Genomic DNA, 20,567 nt, shown 5'->3' with positions numbered 1-20,567 from the left:
CTTGGGAGCCTTTAAAACTTCTCCATGTCCAAGCCACACCCCAGCCCAATTAAATAACAGTCTCTGGGGGGTGGGTTCCAAGAATCAGTATTTTTTTAAAGCTCCCCATGTGGTCCCAGTGTGCAGCCAAGTTTGAGAACTAGGGGTCACACAGGTGGTGAGTACAGAGTCAGCGTTCAAACCCAGACAGATGGGGCCAGAGTCACAGCTGTCAAAAGGAGCAAATTATTCATTTGGAATTTGAAATTGTGCTGTCAAGCTCCTCCACAAATATCCCCCTTTAAGGTCTCAAACTTTCTTTTTATTGAACTTGCCACTGACTTGTTTTCCTCACAGAGGAATAAAGAAATGGGACTTCTGCTTCTCATTACCTTTGAGGGAGTCTCCCCCACTCACATTTATATCTATTTTTAAGCTCTCGTTTGAGCACATTTCGCTTATATCACTTGCACCATGGCACCGTCCGCCTGGGTTTTTCTGTTTATTTGCACAAAGAGTACACATCACTGTGTATTCTATAAACAGCTGTAGACTCATGCTAGCAAAGTGATAAGAATCTTGGGCTTTGAAGACATGTAGGATATTAACTAACTGGACTGTGCTAAGGGATTTTCTTCCTCTTTGCCTACTTAGCAAACCCTTTTAGATCTGCCTAGCATGGCAATAGAAGCTCCAGACTACTTTTTCACTACCAGGGGCTGACTGGGTAAACCCCATAAGACACCATAAGTGCCTGGTACCCCCTGGCCAATGGAAAGGGCCCAGGAGTTCTTACCTTCTACCTGCCTGAATGAGGAAGAGCACCTTCCTCCTTCAACACTGAAGGGTTCAACTGGGGTCACCTAGCTGCTGCATTAAGTGAAAGAAGCAACTGCTGGTCCTCTAGAATGCTGCCCCTTATTCACCAGTGTTGAGTTTTATCTTCTGTATAAAATATAGTAGATTTTAAATGGTTTATAAATGAAGTAAGGAAACCTATCAGGCTCTGACTTTTATTATTTTATATTTTGTGTTCAAATTTTAAGTATCCCACATCAAGAGCTAACCCATGCTGTGATGGTGTCACTTTTCAGAGAACCTATCATATTAGCATCTGTTTTGTGTTACTGTCATGAGTCAGAATTCCAATATTGATGATGAATGCTTCAGCATCTGCTTGATATTCAGATATTTAATTTAAGGATTATGTCAAAGAGATAACCTCATGAGGTTATTTATATATATAAATAAATAGATATTTACAAATAAATGTATATTTATATAAAATATATATGGTGTGTGTATTTGAGTGAATACTGGTTTAAAAATACCTTGAATTTATTTAAGATACCAACTTTTAATTGTGTTATTTAAATATATAATTATGTTGGAAGGTTTGGTGGTATTTTTCCTGAAACTGAAAAGTTTTACTGAAATTTTTGAAGTATTGACTTTTACATACTGAATTATTTTTTACACTTCAGATGTATGTTTTAATGGTACTTAGGAGAAGAAAACCCAGGTAAATGAATGGATCGTTTATCAGAAACTGTCAAAGTAGTTTATGGTCCACCATTGACAGTTGTGGTTGAAAGCAAGAACAATGCCTAGAATCGAATGAAAAATTTCTAGAATAAAACATATTCAGGATTTACAACATGCATTGGTTACAGTAGAAACTGTATAATAAAAAGTGAATAATAAAAATGAAATCCTATTTAATTTTTCTTAAAGATTTAGACTATCTTACAAAGTAAGTTACTTTTAAAATATTTATTATCCTTACTTCTTTGGGAATTTCTTTTAATTTTAAGCTAAAACTATTAAATGCTTATGGTAGATGCTAAATACATATTCATTGATTGTGTGCACACAGGGCATTTCCAACCCAAACTGTTTTGCATAATTCAACTAATTTCAAAAATTTGGGATTGGGGGTCTGTATCATTAAAAGTAGGGTTAAAAGTTTTTTGGATGACTTAAGGCTTAAGTTGGATTTCTTCCCACCTCACAATTTTGCAAAGTGCCCATAAATGTGGACTGACTTAATTGTTGATAAAAGGGGGTTATTTCATATGATAACAACAGGATAATCTGTCTAGGGAATCTGACTAACATAAGTCAAGTCACACTTGTGCCCGTTTATTATTGAGCTAATCAAACATGCAGTCCAGTTTCTTCTGATTGCCTGCAGATGTATGACATTCTCATTCCAGGCCAGCAGCACAAAATAATATTTTATAACCATGTGAAAGTGTGGGGACCTCCGCTTGAAACAATAATGTGCTCCAAGGACCTACATTACTGACATCATTGTGGAGTTTGAGGAGCCTTCTGTTTTAATAAAGATCTCCACTCCCTTTTAAATGTTGCATACTTATGACCAGTAATCCAAACACATTTACCATGGTTGCTGGATCAGAATAAATGAATGCCTGTAGATGGGTCGTGTTTGTATTAAAATTATTTCTTTTTCCCACATATATTTTTCAACAGGTACAGTTTATCATTACATAACTTAAAGCTGAGGACATTTTTAATGTAATGGCTGAAATCTGAACTGTGTTTCAGTGTTAAAGTCAGTCGTGCCTTTGAATGCACTATTACCAATCACAGTTGCCACCTAATTTAAATACCACTAGATATTTTTAAATGTATTCTATTTTAGGGACTCCCCTGGCGGTCCAGTGGTTAAGACTCTCAGCTCCCAAAGCAGGGAGCGTGGGTTCAATCCCTGGTTGGGAAACTAAGATCCCACATGCAGTGCGACACAGCCATAAATAGATAAATAAATAAATGTATTCTATTTTATAAATATATTTTTAACCAGCTTCCCATGTTTTAACATTTAGTGAAAACATGATCCTTTAACTTTTATTCATCTATTTGTCCAGAGTTTTTCAATTTTGTGCAAAACCAAGGGGTTTAAAATATAACATCCAAATATCAATTCACAGTAAGCAGTTTTTCTCAGGTAATTTTTGCCAACTGAGCGTGATACTGGGGAGGCCATCCACACTGAGAATTTCAAAGACAGGTCCTATCTTTGGCAGCTATTGCATTACATGAAGATCATTTCAGTGTTACATAACTGGAGTCATGTAAAAATTAAGTTTTAGAAATTATTCATTTCTCCATGAAATATTATCTACCTCAAAGACAAAAGATATTCATCTGCTCCAAAAGGAAGTTGGATCTTTAGTGCATAGTCACTATGTTATCTTCTTCAACGGATATGGAGTTAGAAATCACTAGTTCAAGCTGAGAAAGAATTTTTTTTATCATATATAAGTTTCCAAGAGCCCCATTCTTATAGGAAAAAAAAAAATCATTTGGGAACTGGCAAATAAGAGAAAGCATCAATTGCCCAATCCAAAGGAATTTGTTCACTTAATTGAACTTTCAAAAAATTAAATGTAGAATATTTTGCATAGCTGGTAATTAAGTCATTACTAACCTCATGCAGGGTTTACAAGTATCGTTACTAACTTGCTAAAGAAACCATACCATCAAAAAATGAACTTGATACAAACGTCTAATGAAGCTGATTGTGGAGCCAAATCCAGAGTGCAATACCTGACTTGTGTTATATAAGGTATAACTGAGAGATGTGAAAGCATACCCTAGAGTTTCCAACCATCCCTGTCTACCCAAGATTTTCCTGGTTTGAAAACTTAATGTCCCACATCGCTGGAAATGCTTCAGTCCTGGGGAAATGGCATTGTGGATCACCCTAGCAAACCCCCAATAACCAAATGTCCTGCACATCACAGCCAACAGTGAAAAAGTCGAATGTTAGAGCCACTTTTTCAGGTTAAGGCATTGTTTGTCCAGTAAGACTGTTTTTTCAATTTGTTTTGAACTTTGAAAAACCATATGTCATTGATCTTCAGGTACCTGGACAGAGCCTTTCTTTGCAGTTGTCAGGATCCCGCCAGTTTGTCAGTTTCCACATTGTTCTAGATTGCATGTGTAGGATACCTATACATTAGCACCTACATACTTAGATACATGTCATACCATAGTTAGCTCATCTTTCCTCATTTCCACTGGGAAAAATTTTACCACTCAGCTAAATTAAATACCATACTTCAATTATAAAGTTTTATTTGCCAAAAAAATTTTTTTTCAATTTTCAATTGTATTTTCAGTGATTTTATTTGATTTGTATTATTATTACCTATGACACAGGAGCAACTAAAAAGCTAAAAAGAAAAAACTGTTGCCTTTTGGAAAGCCTAAAGGAATGAAAAAATTACACTCAGGGTTAAAAAGCTCTAAGCTCTTGGGGACCATCTATTATCCTCCTCACGTTTCTTTACATACATAAGGATAACTAAAATACTATTTTGAAAAGGAAAAATGTTATTATCTATACATCTACTTTAAAAAAGGGAAACTTGAACTAACATGTACAGATTCTCAGCTGCTAGAGATGTCTCTCTTCGGCTTCTTTCATTTGAAACTTAAATGATCACATATCCAAAAGGGGATTTATAAACTATAGTGTAATCAAGTAGCTTAGCATACTTGGCATTGTCATTACCAAACAACTTTCAAACACTACCCTTTTGCTGATCCTCACTAATGTCATTAGGGTCTCTGTTTTCTCCTGTTAGTTTTGTGAGGAAATGCCTAATTTTTGTTACATGTAATTATACAGCCCAGCGAAGAGCTTTGATCTCAGAAAATAGATATTTTGCAAAAGGAAGACTATAGTTGAGTAAATTATGATATTAACAGAAAAGAAATATTTCAAGCACAAAGTAAAATGGGTATTAACTTACTAATAGTTCATTGTGTTTAGCTGTTAATTACCTCTGAGTATCTGAAAATTCTCTAAGGCCATATAAATGGGTAGGAGTTGAGTTTATAGGGAAAACTTAATTACTTTTAAAATAAGCTGATGCAGTGTAATTGCATTGATTTCCTCCTGAAAAATCTAGCATTGTTTCATAATTTACTTTTCCAAACACTGTAGTCATAAAATTTCAGTTAATTTAAGACTCATTTTTAATATACATTTTATAGATAATATGTATATCTATCTGATTCATGCATAGTCAGAAAATTCCTTAAAATTCCTTCATAAAAATGGAGTGACAATTATTTGAGGTGGAAGGATGGAAGAGGTCAATATGATCACTCTTCTGCAACAGAAGACTAAGTTGTATAACTGTTTAACTCAATGATTTTCAAAGTGTGGTCCCCAGATCAGAAACATTAGCATTATCCTGTAACTTATTAGAAATGCAAAGTCTTGGGCCCCATCAGACCTACTGAATTGGAAACTCTGGGGATGGGGCTCAGCAATCTGTGTTTTAACAATTCTATGATTTTGATCCCTGCTGAAGTGTGAGAACCAATGGCCTAACTTAATCTTAACTTCAGGAAGCTGCATTCAGTTATAAAAACGAGAGGGCAAGGTCAGAATACTTTACGTGGGATATGGGAAGTAATGAAGAGAAAACATCTAAAATATACATTCTACTTATAGGACAGAATAATATTTCTATTTCATTTCTCTCACCTTTCTTGTTGTCATCACCAGTGCTCTGATCCCTAAATATTATTGGCCATGAGTCCTGGTTAGGACTATATCCCCAAACCAAGGACATATATGCGCAATCTAGAGGAAAAGGGGACATTTTAACCAGAAAACAAGAGATCTTGCACCTGTCTATAAAACCTGCAAGTGTGAAATACTATAATTGCCCTTAAATTGTCGTAAGTGAAACTTGCAGTTATGTTTTGGCTATGGTAAGGATTGGTGCTGTGATACCCCTACCTTCTATAGGCATCCCCCTTATACTCAAGGCACAAACATTGTTGTTTGGAGGTTCAGTTCATGTAGAGTTGTGAAAGAGGAGGAGGTTGACTCTGATTTTGGCCTTAAAGTGTGTTTTGGTTACCAAAGTGATAGGAGAACCTTTCAATATCAGATGCATAGCTGATATCTCCTTTAGATTCTGTGAATATCATCAAATATTAGAAGAGTATTCACATAAGTATCTTCTATTCAATTTAAACTTTATCAAAGATTTACTTCCCATCAAAGACAAGAAGATTCTTGTCAAAACTAGTTAACACAATCTGTAGAATGAACTTTCCTCTCCCCATAGAAGCAAAAAGAAGCAGATTAGACTAGAATTGCAAGCCTGGGTAACTTCAGGAATGTGCACTGGTACTGGCTCATTATTTCTTGCTCCAGCAGAAAATTTCAAACTATAGTCTCTGAAATCAACAAATTGCCCCATTTATAAGGATTGCCTTTGCACTTGTTGAATTATTGGCACAATTTTATTCTTTGAAACCAAAGAGTAAACAAAATTTGCCCCAAATGTGTTTGATTTTGTACGAAGGTACAAATAAGTAATTCATACCACATCTGAAATTCATTACCATGCTTGTTTTTCCAGGAGGTAACTGCAAATTGCACACTCAAAAATAAAACTGATCAAGAAAACTGCATTCAAATATTGGCAGAAGAAAACAGCTGTCATTGCAAGCATTTAGCCACAATTGCAGGCTTGTAGCTTGAACCTAAATGATTTGTAAACATTTAATAAAGATGAAGTGAAGGAATGACATGAAAGGAAGGCTGAGTGCCAGGATACTGGCAGCAGCATGAACAGCTTATTGCTGTCAATTTCAAATAACCACAAATTAAAGGAGGGACAGAGAGTGAATCAATGTTATGTAAATGTGTACAAAATGACTTAAAAACTTGAGATATTCGGCTAACTCAACTCAACTAACTTGAACTACCTTTGAAATAATTGTACATCCATACTAGTCAAGGGTAACCAGGCAATATCACAAGCAAAACTGATCAAACAGAATGCAAAACCATTCAGTTAATGTTCAATAAAATCCAATCAAATTTTAAGAACCACTTTCTGTTGTAAGGCACTTTGATAGAATAAAAGTAGAAGGAAGGAGTGGCCATTGTCCTCAGAGAACTGACCATCATTAACCCATGAATTATAAAATAACAATAAAAGAAGCAAAATATATAGCTCAGGAAAGTTAACACATGGGACATCACAGGAAGTACATAATGAATTGCCAAAAGTAGTAGCAAAACCAATATGTGATACAGGTATGCTTACAATTTATTAAAATCCACATTTAGACAGAAAAAAGAACATGTCCCCAGAAATGTGGTCAAGAACAAAAGCCTGGTTCCTCCCTGGAATGGAACATTTAGAAGAGAATGATGAGGGGAAGTTGAGAGGTCTGATGAGGAAATTAAGATCCGAATAGCAAAGGAAGTAACCATCTTATAGCCAAGCAGAACAAGCGAAAAGCAGCTTTGTGTCCATGTTCCTTCTACCCAAGAGTGGTTTCCCAGGAGAGTCCCCCAGAAGCAGGGTGCTGCTGATAGGAATGCTAATGAGGTAAGGGGTAGGGGTACGTGGAGGAAAACAAAATTTGATAGTACATGTGATGCTGAAGCACTGCAGAGCAAACATCTATGACTAGTTCCATCCTCAGTAACTCTCCCCAACAAAATACTAATGTGTTCCTCCAGCCCTGTCTCAGTATCTTCCCAAACTGTGTCCCGTTTTACTTATTATTGAAAAGGCACAAAGCAAATGTTTCGTGTTTGTGTGTGTGTGTTTGAATAAATGAATGGTTTTTAATCATCAGAGAATTCAGGCTTAAAGTTTACTTGACTTCTAAAACCATCCTTGAAAATGAGCAATTATGTACCATATGTGTATAAGGTGTATTTCCCAACTCTATATGTATCAAACTTCTTATTAATAATGGAGGGTAGGAGGGAGGCTCAAGAGGGCGGGGATTTGGGGATATATGTATACATATAGCTGATTCAACTTGTTGTACAGCAGAAACTTACACAACATTGTAAAGCAATTACACTCCAAAAAAGATGTGAAAAAATAGTAGATAAAAAACAATAATGGAGGTCTTAAATATCTAGTTCTCATCTTAAGCTTAAGCCACTTGAAAGAAGGAACTATGAAGTTTATTCTTTATATTGTGGATTGTTAGGTTTTTAACAAAGATTGGTGAATAAATAAGTTGCTGTTATTCCTAAAGCAAGACTAGTAATTAGAAATACTAGAATTCTTTTAACTTTCTGACAAGACATTTAACCAGTGAGTGCATCTCTATATCAAATATATCCTTCCTCAGAAATCTAATGGTGAATAATGAAAATACAGTTGGGTTGGGGAAATGTTAATATTTATGATATTTGAAGTGAAATAATCACAAGGCTGGAAAATATTTATGTAAGCTCTCTAATACTGTGAAGAAAATCAAGACACTGGGTGAAGCTCTATAAAATAAGAGCAAGAAAGGAAGAAGGGATCAGAGCAATCCATCTTGGTTCCTTCCCTTGACTGCAAGCCAGAAACTATCTTTTTCGTAGTTGTTGTTATGTAGTTGTTTTAATTGAAGTAAAATTGACTTATAATATTGTGTTATTTTCAAGAGTACAGCAAAGTGATTCAGTTATATATTTTTTTTCATTATAAGTTATTACAAGTTATTGAATATAGTTCCCTGTGCTGTGCAGTAAATCCTTTTTGCTTATCTATTTTATATATAGTAGTTCGTATCTGTTAGCCCCATACTCTGACTTTATCCCTTCTCTCCCTCCATTTCTCCTTAGGTAACCATAAGTTTATTTTCTATGTCTGTGAGTCTGTTTCTGTTTTGTATATAGATTCATTTGTATTATTTTTTAGATTCCACATGTAAGTGATATCATATAGTATTTGTCTTTCTCTGTCTGACTTATTTCACTTAGTATCATATTCTCTAGGTCCATCCATGTTGCTGCAAATGGCATATTTCATTCTTTTTTATGACTGAATAATATTCCATTATATATATACCACATCTTCTTAAGTCAATCACCTGTTGATGTGCACTTGGATTGTTTCCATGTCTTGGCTATTGTAAATAGTGCTGCTATGAACATTAGGGTGCATGTATCTTTTCAAATTAGTTTTTGTCTTTTCTGGATATATGCTCAGGAGTGGGATTGCTGGATCATGTGATAACTCTATTTTTAGTTTTTTAAGGAACCTCTATACTGTTTTCCATAGTGGCTGCACCAGTTTACATTCCCACCAACAGTGTAGGAAGGTTCCCTTTTCTCCACACCATCTCCAGCACTTTTTATTTGTAGACTTTTTGATAGCCAATCTGACTGGTGTGAGGTGATACCTCATTGTGATTTTGATTTGCATTTCTCTAATAATTAGTGATGTTGAGCATCTTTTCATGTGCCTGTTGGCCATCTGTATGTCTTCTTTGGAGAAATGTCTGTTTAGGTCTTCTGCCCATTTTTTATTGGGTTGTTTGTTTTTTTTATATTGAGCTGAATGAGTTGTTTATATATTTTGGATACTAACCCCTTGCCTGTCACATCACTTGCAAATATTTTCTCCCATCCTGTACCTTGTCTTTTTATTTTGTTGATGGTTTCCTTTGCTGTGCAAAAGGTTTTAAGTTTGATTTGTCCCCATTTGTTTATGTTTGCTTTTATTTCTATTGCCTTGGGAGAGTGATCTAAGACAATATTGCTACGATTTATGTCAGAGAATGTTTTGCCTATGTTCTCTTCTAAGAGTTTTATGGTGTCATGTCTTATATTTGGGTCTTTAAACCATTTTGAGTTTATTTTTGTATATAGTGTAAGGAAGTGTTCTAATTTCACTGATTTACATGTAGCTGTCCAGTTTTCCCAACACCACTTGTTGAAAAGACTGTCTTTTTCTCCATTGTATATTCTTGCCTCCTTTGTCATAGATTAATTGACTGTAGGTGTGTGCGTTTATTTCTGGGCTCTGTATTCTGTTCCGTGGATCCATATGTCTGTTTTTGTGCTAATACCATGCTGTTTTGATTACTGTAGCTTTGTAGTATTGCCTGAAGTCTGGGAGGGTTATGCTTCCAGCTTTGTTCTTTTTCCTCAGAATTGCTTTGGCAATTCTGGATCTTTTGTGGTTCCATATACATTTGAGGGTTATTTATTCTAGTTCTGTGAAAAGTGTCATGAGTATTTTGATAGGGATCACATTAAATCTGTAGATTGCTTTGGGTAGTATGGCCACTTTAACAATATTAATTCTTCCAATCCAGGAGCATGGGCTATCTTTCCATTTCTTTGAATCATCATCAATTTCCTTTATCAGTGTTTTATATAGTTTTCAGCATATAGGTCTTTCACCTCCTTGGTTAAGTTTATTCCTAAGTATTTTTTTATGTGATTTTAAACTGGATTTTTTTTTTTTACTTTCTCTTTCTGATATTTCATTGTTAGTGTAAAGAAATGCGACAGATTTATGTATATTAATCTTGTATCCTGTTACCTTGCTGAATTCATTTATTAGTTCTAAAAGTTTTTGTGTGGAGTCTTCAGGGTTCTCTATATAGAGTATCATGTCATCTGCAAATAGTGACAGTTTTACCTCTTCCCTTCCAATTTGGATATCTTTTATTTCTTTTTCTTGACTGATTGCTGTGGCTAGGAATGATACTATTCTTTTTAAATTTATTCTGTTAAAATGCTAAAGGGTAGAATCCAGGAAAGTCACTTAGTTGGTTGTAGGTGACTTAAAGAAGCACAGTTCTGATCTGGTCCCAAGGTAGGAAGAACTGAATTTCTAGAGAAGTGAGAAAGAAATCCATGGATCCAAGGGGCCCAGGAAAGAACACAGATTACTGAGGGCCCCTTGGGAGCTAATAGCTAGCTTGTATTACGTACTTAACTGTATGTGAAATATGAGTGTGAAGTAGACAATGGAACTAGAGACAACCATAAAAGCTGTGTGTATTGCTTTATGTGTGCCCAGCTAAAGGGAGAATCATGATGGAAATTGCAACTGCCTTTGTGCATATAGTTAAACCTCAAAAAGCTCCAGAGACTGTAGTGAAATAAGTTTTGCACTCTAAACAGCTGTGTGTGCTGCAGAGAATCTAATCCTACTCCCTTGAGTGGAAATGTGGAACACAATCCAAAACAGGAAACAACTCAGAGGTTCCCATTCAGTGTCCACCCTGGAGACCAGGTCTATCACAACCTGGATTAGGGAAGAATTTTTGTTCAGTAGTGATTAGTTAGATCTCACTATTTTGCAGCAAAGCCCTCCTCTCATACATGCATTCACAAAATGAGTATGCCATTAAATTGTTGCTGACTTTTTCACTATTCACTAAAAAACTTAAGTATCTCAATATTTTTAAATATACCAAAATTATGAAAAGCAGTATAAGTCTGTTTTTCAGAGTCTGTTGTTGAATCCTTCGAATTTGTTGTTTATTTGAGGAAGCTTCTTAGAGAATTAGTTCAACTTTAATCATTCTCCTAAAATATATGAGTGATTTAGGTATTTGGCATCATTCGAAACCCACCAGTAAGCTTTTTTCCTAATCACTGCTTTTCATCATTTGAGGCCTAAAGAGATACTGTTATGTAAGATGGTTTTCTCTCCTTATCCATGTTCTGTCCTGAGCAGTTTGTGATATCAGAAGATATCTCGTCTAAAAAAGGAAAGGACATTCCAAAAGAAGTTGTTAAAAGACACCTTAGAAACCTGCCCACACAGCCTAAATACCCCCTTTCTTGCCTAGATTTAGTTTATTCCAGCTATTTACACTCACACATATGCACACATACACATACCCACTCAAGTTCATGCCCATATACATGCATGTGCACAAACATGTAACAATGCACCATTTTTTGGTAGGAAAGTAACATGTACAAAAATTAAACTGATCAAAGCTGATAATGCTTCTAAAATGATTTGGAACACAGTTCCCCCTCTCATTATTCTTGTAAAATCAACACTGGGAACTGCTTTCTAAATTCATGTGTTTACCTATCACAAGGGAAAGGGCACCTTGGACAGCTACTACATGATTTAATCAATAAAGACATTATTGGATGGAATATAGAAAGAGTCAACAAAGAAATAAAAGTGTTAAGGTGTAACCTCTAAGACTCTGTTGTCTTACACTTCAGCAACATCCTGACCATGTCTTGACTAATCTTTCTTAGAGATTTACCTGGATTCCATCCTGACCTACCTTTGTGCTCTTGGGCAACTGAATTTTTAAAAAAATAAACTTTTTAGATAGACCATCATAGAGTGGATTAGAAAATAACTTATCTGGGACTGACATTGAATCCCCATGTTCTTTTATTCCTCAGACTTTGGCAAATTATATAGTCAGGATGTAGCCAAGAATAAAACGTCACTCAACAAACAAGGCAGAAAATTCCAGTTATTCATGATTAATTAAACTTCCCAGTAAAAGCTGTGGGCCCTTTTTGTAAAACTGGTTCACGACTTGGCGCATCAGAAGAACCCTAATCCAGGGAGGAAGGTAGCCAGAGAAAAATGTCCTCCCACACAAGCTGGTAAAGATGCTGGGCTTTGTTCTAAACTTCAATTCCAAGACCTCCCTTCTTTAGTAATTGGTGGGGGGCGGGGAAAGCTAATGATAAAAAGAAGCTAAATAAAAGAAGGAAATTTAATTGTGGTGCAATTTATACAGCTAATGATAGTTCTGAAAAAACAGGAAAGATTATTTGGTGACTAGTTCATTTAAAAAAATGTTTAATAGCAGAGCCAATGTAAATTAGAGTCCAACTGTAAGTAAACTAAAAAATCTTCTCTGATTTTTCAATTTAAGCAGAAAAATGGATTGTTTAAGCATGCCAGAGCAATAGTTTCCAATAAACCAAGCTATCACTGATGGTTAATACCCCAAATAGAATATCACTGTATTAGAAAAAGAGCTTGGGCTATTTAGTTGTCATTGTAAAAACCTGGCCACAAACAGTATTAGGGTTCTAACAGAGTTTTAAAGAATTATTAGAAAAGCTGGTTATAATATCAAAGTCAGGAGTAGGCACAATTACACATTCCCAAAAGCATTATGAATCCATAACAAAATATATGTATTTTTCTTGGTAAAATACACAGTTTCTGGTCTTGTATTAAAGGCAACAGTTTATAATGACAAGAGAGAATAAGGACAACATCAATAAGGAAGATTGCATGCATTATTTGATTAAATATGAATGATGTTTTGAATTTTCTCAAGAGCTTAAAAAATCAAGTAGAGGTCCTGACAAGGGGGTAAAAGTTACTGCAAGCAACTGGACTGCCTATTCCTCAGTATAAATCTCAAATTAGGAAAAGAAGAATCAGGTGCAGATTCAAAGTCAGACCAAGCCTCTGTAGTTGATTCGGAGAGCTACATCTTAAAATTATTCTAATAGATGACACATCAGTGTTATGTCAACTCTCTATTACTCAGCAAAAAAGAAAACACCACTTTCCCTTAAAGGAGAAGAAATATTTTCTCTTCTCTGCTACAGTTAGGTGAACCTCTTAACTACAGAGATCATAACTGGGTAACTACTGTAGCTGAAAATTCATGACATAAGTATTGCTTGTCCATTGATCGATTTTAAATACAGTGTCCCCACTTATCCTTGAGAGATATGTTCCAAGACCCCCAGTGGATGCCTGAAACCATGGATAGTACCAAACTCTATATATACTATTTTTTTCCCATACATACATACCTATGATAAAGTTTAATTTATAAATTAGGCACAGTGAGAGATTAACAACAGTATCTAATAATGAAATAGAACAATTATAACAATATACTGTAATAAAAGTTATATGAATGTGGTCTCTCTCTCTCTCAAAATATCTTATTGTACAAATTTAATGCCTTTTCCATCTTAACTAAGCACTTATCATGCACTGGCCATAACTTTTACAGTTTGAGTTTGGCAGCAAAACTAGCATGAATTTCTTTTTCCTTTTTTCACAATTTCACGTTTAGAAGATTCATTCTTACTGTAGATCTTAGCAACTTCAGCATACAAAATTTTTTTCTTTCCTTATTAAGTCGAGAACTTCCACCTTTTCACTTAAAGGAAGCACTTTACGGTTTCTCTGTAGCATACCCTAATTGCCAGCATCACTACTCTTGAGCTTTGAGGCCAGTATTAAGTGAAATAAGGGTTACTTGAACACAAGCACGGCGATACCCAAAACAGTGGATCTGATAAGCAAGATGCTACTAATCGGTTGATGGGCAGGATACGCTAGACAAAGGGATGATTCATGTCATGGGCAGGATGGAGTGGGATGGCAAGGTATTTCACCACACTATTCAGAATAGCAGGCAATCTAAAACATATGAATTATTTCTGGAATTTTTCATATAATATTTTTAGACCATGGTTGACTGTGTGGGTAACTGAAACTTCGGAAAGCGAAACCAAAGATAAGGGGGGTAACTATATATATATATATACCACATATTATTAAGATGAAACAGTGAAGCCAGTTTCCCTGGCTCTTCTGCTGAGTGACTCAAGTAACAGTGATACTTTCCCCCCAACACCACCTACCATCACCACACACCACTCAGTATGAAAATCAATCATCTAAGGAAAAAGCAAAAATGCAGTGAACACCTGTGAGGGTAGAGGCCAGGAATGTATTCATACATTTGTGGAGAAAAAAAGCAAAATAGAGCAAACAGTTGAGCTATATCCTTCTCTTCCAGGGACCCCCTCTTACTCTGGGAGACAAGAGCAGTTGTAAGAGGAATGAGAGGCAGAAAAAGAGATGTAGAATGGAACTGGAAGAGAGAGAAAAAGAGAGCAAGATAGGAGAGTAGAGGACATGAGCAAGCATACGACTATTCTAATCAAAAATAGGTTCTGCTGAAGTATCTTGTAAAATAGTATTACAGTGACCATTTTCTACCTGTGTATATGTGTATAAGTACATATTTTCCTCAAAGGACTGATGAAGAAAAAAAGAAAAGGTGACACCTGAATAAATCAGTTTTTCTGTTTTTATAAAATTGTCTGAGGGATTCTTTAAATTTGGGATTCCATTCTCTAATATGTTTTTGAGAATCTTCTATATGCTATGTGTGATAGACCAATGATTCTCAAACTTTACTGGACATGTGAATTCCTTGGGGATCCTATTAAAATGAAGATTCTGATTCAGTAGGTGTTGGGTGAGACCCAAGATTCACATTTCTAACAAGCTCCCAGATTTTGTTGGTATCTTCAGAGCCTATCTTCCAGTAGCTGACAATTTGTGCTGCCCACCAAGAAGCTGATATGTCTAGTGATTCTTCATTCTCTATTTTCTGCAGTTAGCAGAGTGTGGTATACTTTGGATAGAATTAGATCTGCATGTGGTGGGTTTTTTTTTTTTTTTTTCAAAAAGATATTCTTCTCCTCTGATTAGATACTCAGTTTCTCCAATATAAATTCCATTGTAACAGTTACAGCTGTAATGCACAGATATTTCCCTTATTAATTAATAGAATTTTCTCCTGTAGTGGAATGTTTTTATGCTTGAATGCTCAGGGGGATCCAGAAAGTAGTCTTTGGCAGCAAAAAGTGGCAGAAACTCCATGAAACTCAGCAAGAGAAAAAGGTTCCCATCCGAATCTTCCCCTAAGTGACTCTGACTGTATTAAACCAGTTAACCTCTCTGGGCCTCAGCTTTCTCAGCTGTCAAAATTAAGAGCTGTCCCTTCCAGCTCTCATTCAAAATAATTTTAAAAGAATGAGAAAGAGAAAAAGAGAGGTAGAGAGAGTGCACTTTGTCTAGGCTACAAGCCTTGGAAGTGTGGTCGCTATATGGTTCTTGACTGATACGTGCGCGGCATTTAAACTGTTTCTATTGACAGGAACTCTTCTTTGACTTTCAAATGGCATTTTTATCAGGAAAACATACCAGAGCAAGTTAAAATCTGCCCTGAGAAGAATGCAGGTGTATTCTGTGATTATAATAGCATTAATGACTCAGAAACAAAAAACCAGACAGTTCTAATGACTTGAAGCTTTACTGACAAAACAGTTCACACCTAGTACTGGTTGTTTGCTATAAGTCTGGACCAAATCACTGAAGCTTTAAAAACTAGATCACTGCAGTCTTCCCCCGAGGCAGGGACATGGGTAATTATTATGGTTCATGCCACAGCCAAGGGCTCCATTTCAATCCTAGCTTGGAAAGGAGTTGTTTTTTTGGTTTTGTTTTTTGGTGCAGAGTAAATATACTTTTTGCATGTATTACTATAAACTCATTTAAAACATAAAGGTGACATTAAATATTACAGGTTCTTTATTATTTTCTCAATTTTGAATTAAGATTTTCTGCCTTCATTGGGGGACATGAATACCTTTCAGCAAAGAACAGCCTGTTTAAAGTCTACAGGTTTGTTCATTTCATATTTCAGGATGTTTTTCAAACTCAGATTCAAACCAGGCTTACAACCAAAGCAATCAGTCTTTCCTGAGCTCATGCATTATTATCCGTTACACAAAAAGCATAAGGAAGCCTATGAGTTATCTGTTGCCACGTGACAAATTGTCCTAAAACGTAGCAGCCTAAAACAACAAACATTTATTATTTCACAGCTTCTCTGGGTCTGAATCAAAGTACGGCTTAGTTGGGTCCTCAGGCTTTGGGTCTTTCACAATCTGCAGTTGTCTCAAGGCTTGACTGGGAAGAATCCCCTTCCGAGATCACTCAACTAGTGGTTGTTGGCAGGATTCACTTCCTGCCTGCATTTCTCATGAGTTCTTCCTCCATGGCTCCTAGCCACATATACCTCTCCCTAGAGCACCTCACAGCACAGCAGCCTTCTTCGTCAGAGTCAGCAAGGGAAAGGGCAGGAGAAAGTGCCAGCAAGAAAGTGAGTGCTAATAAGACTGAAGTCACAGTCTTTTGTAACTCAATCACTGAAGTGACAGTCCATCACTTTTGCCATATTTTGTTCATTAGAAACAAGCTACTAAATCCAGCCCACAGTCAAGGGTGTGAATGCCAGGAGTCTGGGATCATTGGGAGCCATGTCAGAAGCTGCCTACCACAATCTGTAATTAAATTCCCCCTGAAATGATCCCATCCAAAACTTTAGAGTTAAATCTAGAATTTTAAATGGTTTCAAAAAGCAAAATATGAGTTAAAAATCAAAATGCACCCACCTCCCCAGCGGTGCAGGAGCCTGGATGACTCACTCATTCAGATACGCATCCTGATGGGTGTGGTTGAAACAGGCAAAGTACTGTTCAAAAGAAGAACCTCACAGCTTCTAACAGCTCCTTTTGAATGAACGTACCCTTCTCTTCTTCATGGATATGGAACTTCTAAAATGCTATCAATCCTCTCCAAAACCACTCATAAATAATTATGAATATATCCTCTGATTTTCAGACTTTTTAGTTAAAATCCTGCTTTACTCCACTCTACAAATAAACAATATCCATGAAACAAAAACTTTATGAGCAAACACAAAAACTCCCTTTATTTTTGCAGATTAGCATGTATCCACATGCCTGTTATATAAAAGAAATTTAATAAACACTGTTCTTGCCTCAACGTGAACTTTTGTCCTAGACATCTGTAATATTTGTGTGTTTGTTAGGGAATCATGGAAAATGTTCTCCATCTCTCTCATAGAAATCTCTGTTCTGTTTCAGTCACATTTTTCTTCCTACAGCCTATTCAAAAGACTGCTTCCTAGTCATCATTTTTGTGTTTAAATATGTTTACATCTTTTGCCTCAAAATTCTACTGGGAGATGTGCTAAATGTAACCTAAGGTTACAATAAATAAGTTGTGTAGGACCTAAAAATTCAGAGGCCATAAAATCCAACATGAATTTTCTTCGGTTCTGAGGAGCAGTTATCATGATAAGGGGCAGAATAGTGATTTGTTTTTCAACAAGGAGGCAGTAATGAAGTAGAATAGCACTCTAAGGGAAAGGGAAAAGAGAAAGGATATATGAGCAAAAGTAGAAAATCACCGTGAGGGTGGAAACCAAGAAATTGAACAACTAATAAAAACAGATGGTGACATGTAGGGAGCACCACCAGCCACATCCAATCTCCCCAAAAGAATATTCTGATGGCCCGATTGTGACTTAACCAGAGGGAAAGAATAGAGAAAAGGCTAATGCAGCTGTTAAAAGGAATAACCAAAATCCAAAGCGAAGGGTTTTTTTTTTTTCCTTAAAGAAAATGGGAACGGACCAAATGTTCTTAAATTGCTTTTTAAAGTACATAATACAGCTCTGTATAGAGAGCAGTACATTTTCTCCTAGGTTCACTCTCCCCCAGAATTAGCTTCCAGATTTTCTCAGGTGTCTCTGATGCCAATAATAAAAACCTCTGTGGGCCTGTTGACTGGGTAGTAGGATAAATGGGTGCCTCAGCAGCCAGGTAGAAGCCAGCCTCTGACCTCGGGCCTGGAGCATCCCCGGGAGGCTGGGCTAATTCATGAAGCAGGCAGTGAGAGCTGGGGCAGCCCTCGGGGGGCTCCCGGTCAGATCTGGTTCCCTTTACCATGATGTACAGAGGAGGAAAAAAAAGCATTATGCTCATAAGATTCCCTCATATTCAGCCATCCATTTACTAATACATTCTCTTGACATAAGTGGCCTCACTAAATTCCTCTTTCCTCATCACTGACTCTAAAATGACAGTTTAAGGATTATCCTTTCTGCCACTTACCGTGAAACACAGCTCCAGATCAGTTTGTTGTAGATTTCTGAGCTTAACCACATAGCTCACAACTGAGTGGATAATCAATCATTCTGTGACTAAATCCATCTGGAACAAATTTGAAGCAGTGGCCATGTAGGTTTCTTTTGAGAAAAAAAAAAAAATTAAACTGAAACCAGAGTTGATCTTTTCAAAGGTTCAGAAAAAAAAATACATATATAACTTAGCAATGACTTTTCCCCCCAGAACTCATGCATGCTCTCTTAGTAAGACTTGTTTTGTCCTGGACCCATTTTGCATTTCATTTAATCTGTGAAAGAAGTGGTCCTCAAATGCTTTGGAGGAGAGTCCACTTCCCTGAGAATGAGGTCATGATCCCTCCTTGGATAGAAGGAAAGGGGGACATTGTGTGCACAGGCTGTCACCATAACTTCATGCTGATCTTAAATTCCTAAACACACAGGACTCAACAGAGTCCTGTGGAACTAAAAGAGCCCAGTTCTGGCTATTCTTGCTGGACCCCCTACTTTTTTGCCATGTAGACATTAAAGGATAATTTAAGTATCAAGAGCCTTGGCTTTTAAGAATTCTACCATTCTTTTCCTCAGTAGACTCCAAATTGTTTGTATAAATTTAGGATATATTTTTCCATGTATACCCTGAAATCTGTACCATTCACACATTCATTTGTTCAATTTTCAGTCACTTTTTCATCAATTCATGCATCAATGCATTCAGTTAATATGTGTTCAAACTGTACTAGATGCCTAGACACACCACCTTTTTTTTTTTAACATCTTTATTGAAGTATTACTGCTTTACAATGGTGTATTAGTTTCTGCTTTATAACAAAGTGAATCAGCTATATATATACATATATCCCCATATCTCCTCCCTCTTGCGTTTCCCTACCTCCCTCCCTATCCCACCCCTCTAGGAGGTCACAAAGCACCAAGCTGATCTCCCTGTGCTATGCAGCTGCTTCCCACTAGCTATCTATCTTACATTTGGTAGTGTATATATGTCCATGCCACTCTCTCACTTCGTCCCAGCTTACCCTTCCCCCTCCCTGTATCCTCAAGTCCATTCTCTACGTCTGCGTGTTTATTCCTGTCCTGCCTCTAGGTTCTTCAGAACCTTTTTTTTTTTTTTTTTTAGATTCCATATACATGTGTTAGCATACGGTATTCATTTTTCTCTTTCTGACTTACTTCACTCTGTATGACAGACTCTAGGTGCATCCATCTCGCTACAAATAACTCAATTTTGTTTCTTTTTATGGCTGAGTAATACTCGATTGTATATATGTGCACATCTTCTTTATCCATTCATCTGTCGATGGACACTTAGGTTGCTTCCATGCCCTGGCTATTGTAACTAGAGCTGCAATGAACATTGTGGTACATGACTCTTTTTGAATTATGGTTTTCTCAGGGCATATGCCCAGTAGTGGGATTGCTGGGTCATATGGTAGTTCTATTTTTAATTTTCTAAGGAACCTCCATGCTGTTCTCCATAGTGGCTGTATCAATTTACATTCCCACCAACAGTGCAAGAGGGTTAACTTTTCTCCACACCCTCTCCAGCATTTGTTTGTAGATTCTTTGATGATGGCCATTCTAACTGGTGTGAAGTGATACCTCACTGTAGTTTTGATTTGCATTTCTCTAATGATTAGTGATGTTGAGCATCCTTTCATGTGTTTGTTAGCAATCTGTATATCTTCTTTGGAGAAATGTCTATTTAAGCCTTCTGCCCATTTTTGGATTGGGTTGTTTGTTTCTTTGATATTGAGCTGCATGAGCTGCTTGTAAATTTTGGAGATTAATCCTTTGTCATTTGCTTTGTTTGCAAATATTTTCTCCCATTGTGAGGGTTGTCTTTTCATCTTGTTTATGGTTTTGTTTGCTGTACAAAAGCTTTTAAGTTTCATTAGGTCCCATTTGTTTATTTTTGTTTTTATTTCCATTTCTCTAGGAGGTGGGTCAAAAAGGATCTTGCTGTGATATATGTCATAGAGTGTTCTGCCTATGTTTTC

The 20,567-nt window shown here is 36.3% G+C and overlaps 1 protein-coding gene across 4 annotated transcripts in view; it reads left to right on the top strand.

The window, feature by feature from the left end:
• Nucleotides 1–20,567, top strand: part of EFEMP1 (EGF containing fibulin extracellular matrix protein 1) — a 68,337-nt gene that overhangs the window by 6,964 nt on the left and 40,806 nt on the right. The gene's annotated exons all lie outside the window — the stretch shown is intronic.

Source organism: Eubalaena glacialis, chromosome 14 (genome assembly GCF_028564815.1).
Source record: "Eubalaena glacialis isolate mEubGla1 chromosome 14, mEubGla1.1.hap2.+ XY, whole genome shotgun sequence".
NCBI classification, from domain to species: Eukaryota; Metazoa; Chordata; class Mammalia; order Artiodactyla; family Balaenidae; genus Eubalaena; species Eubalaena glacialis.
Note: the sequence above shows the minus strand (reverse complement) of the source record. Positions and strands in the feature narration are given on the sequence as shown.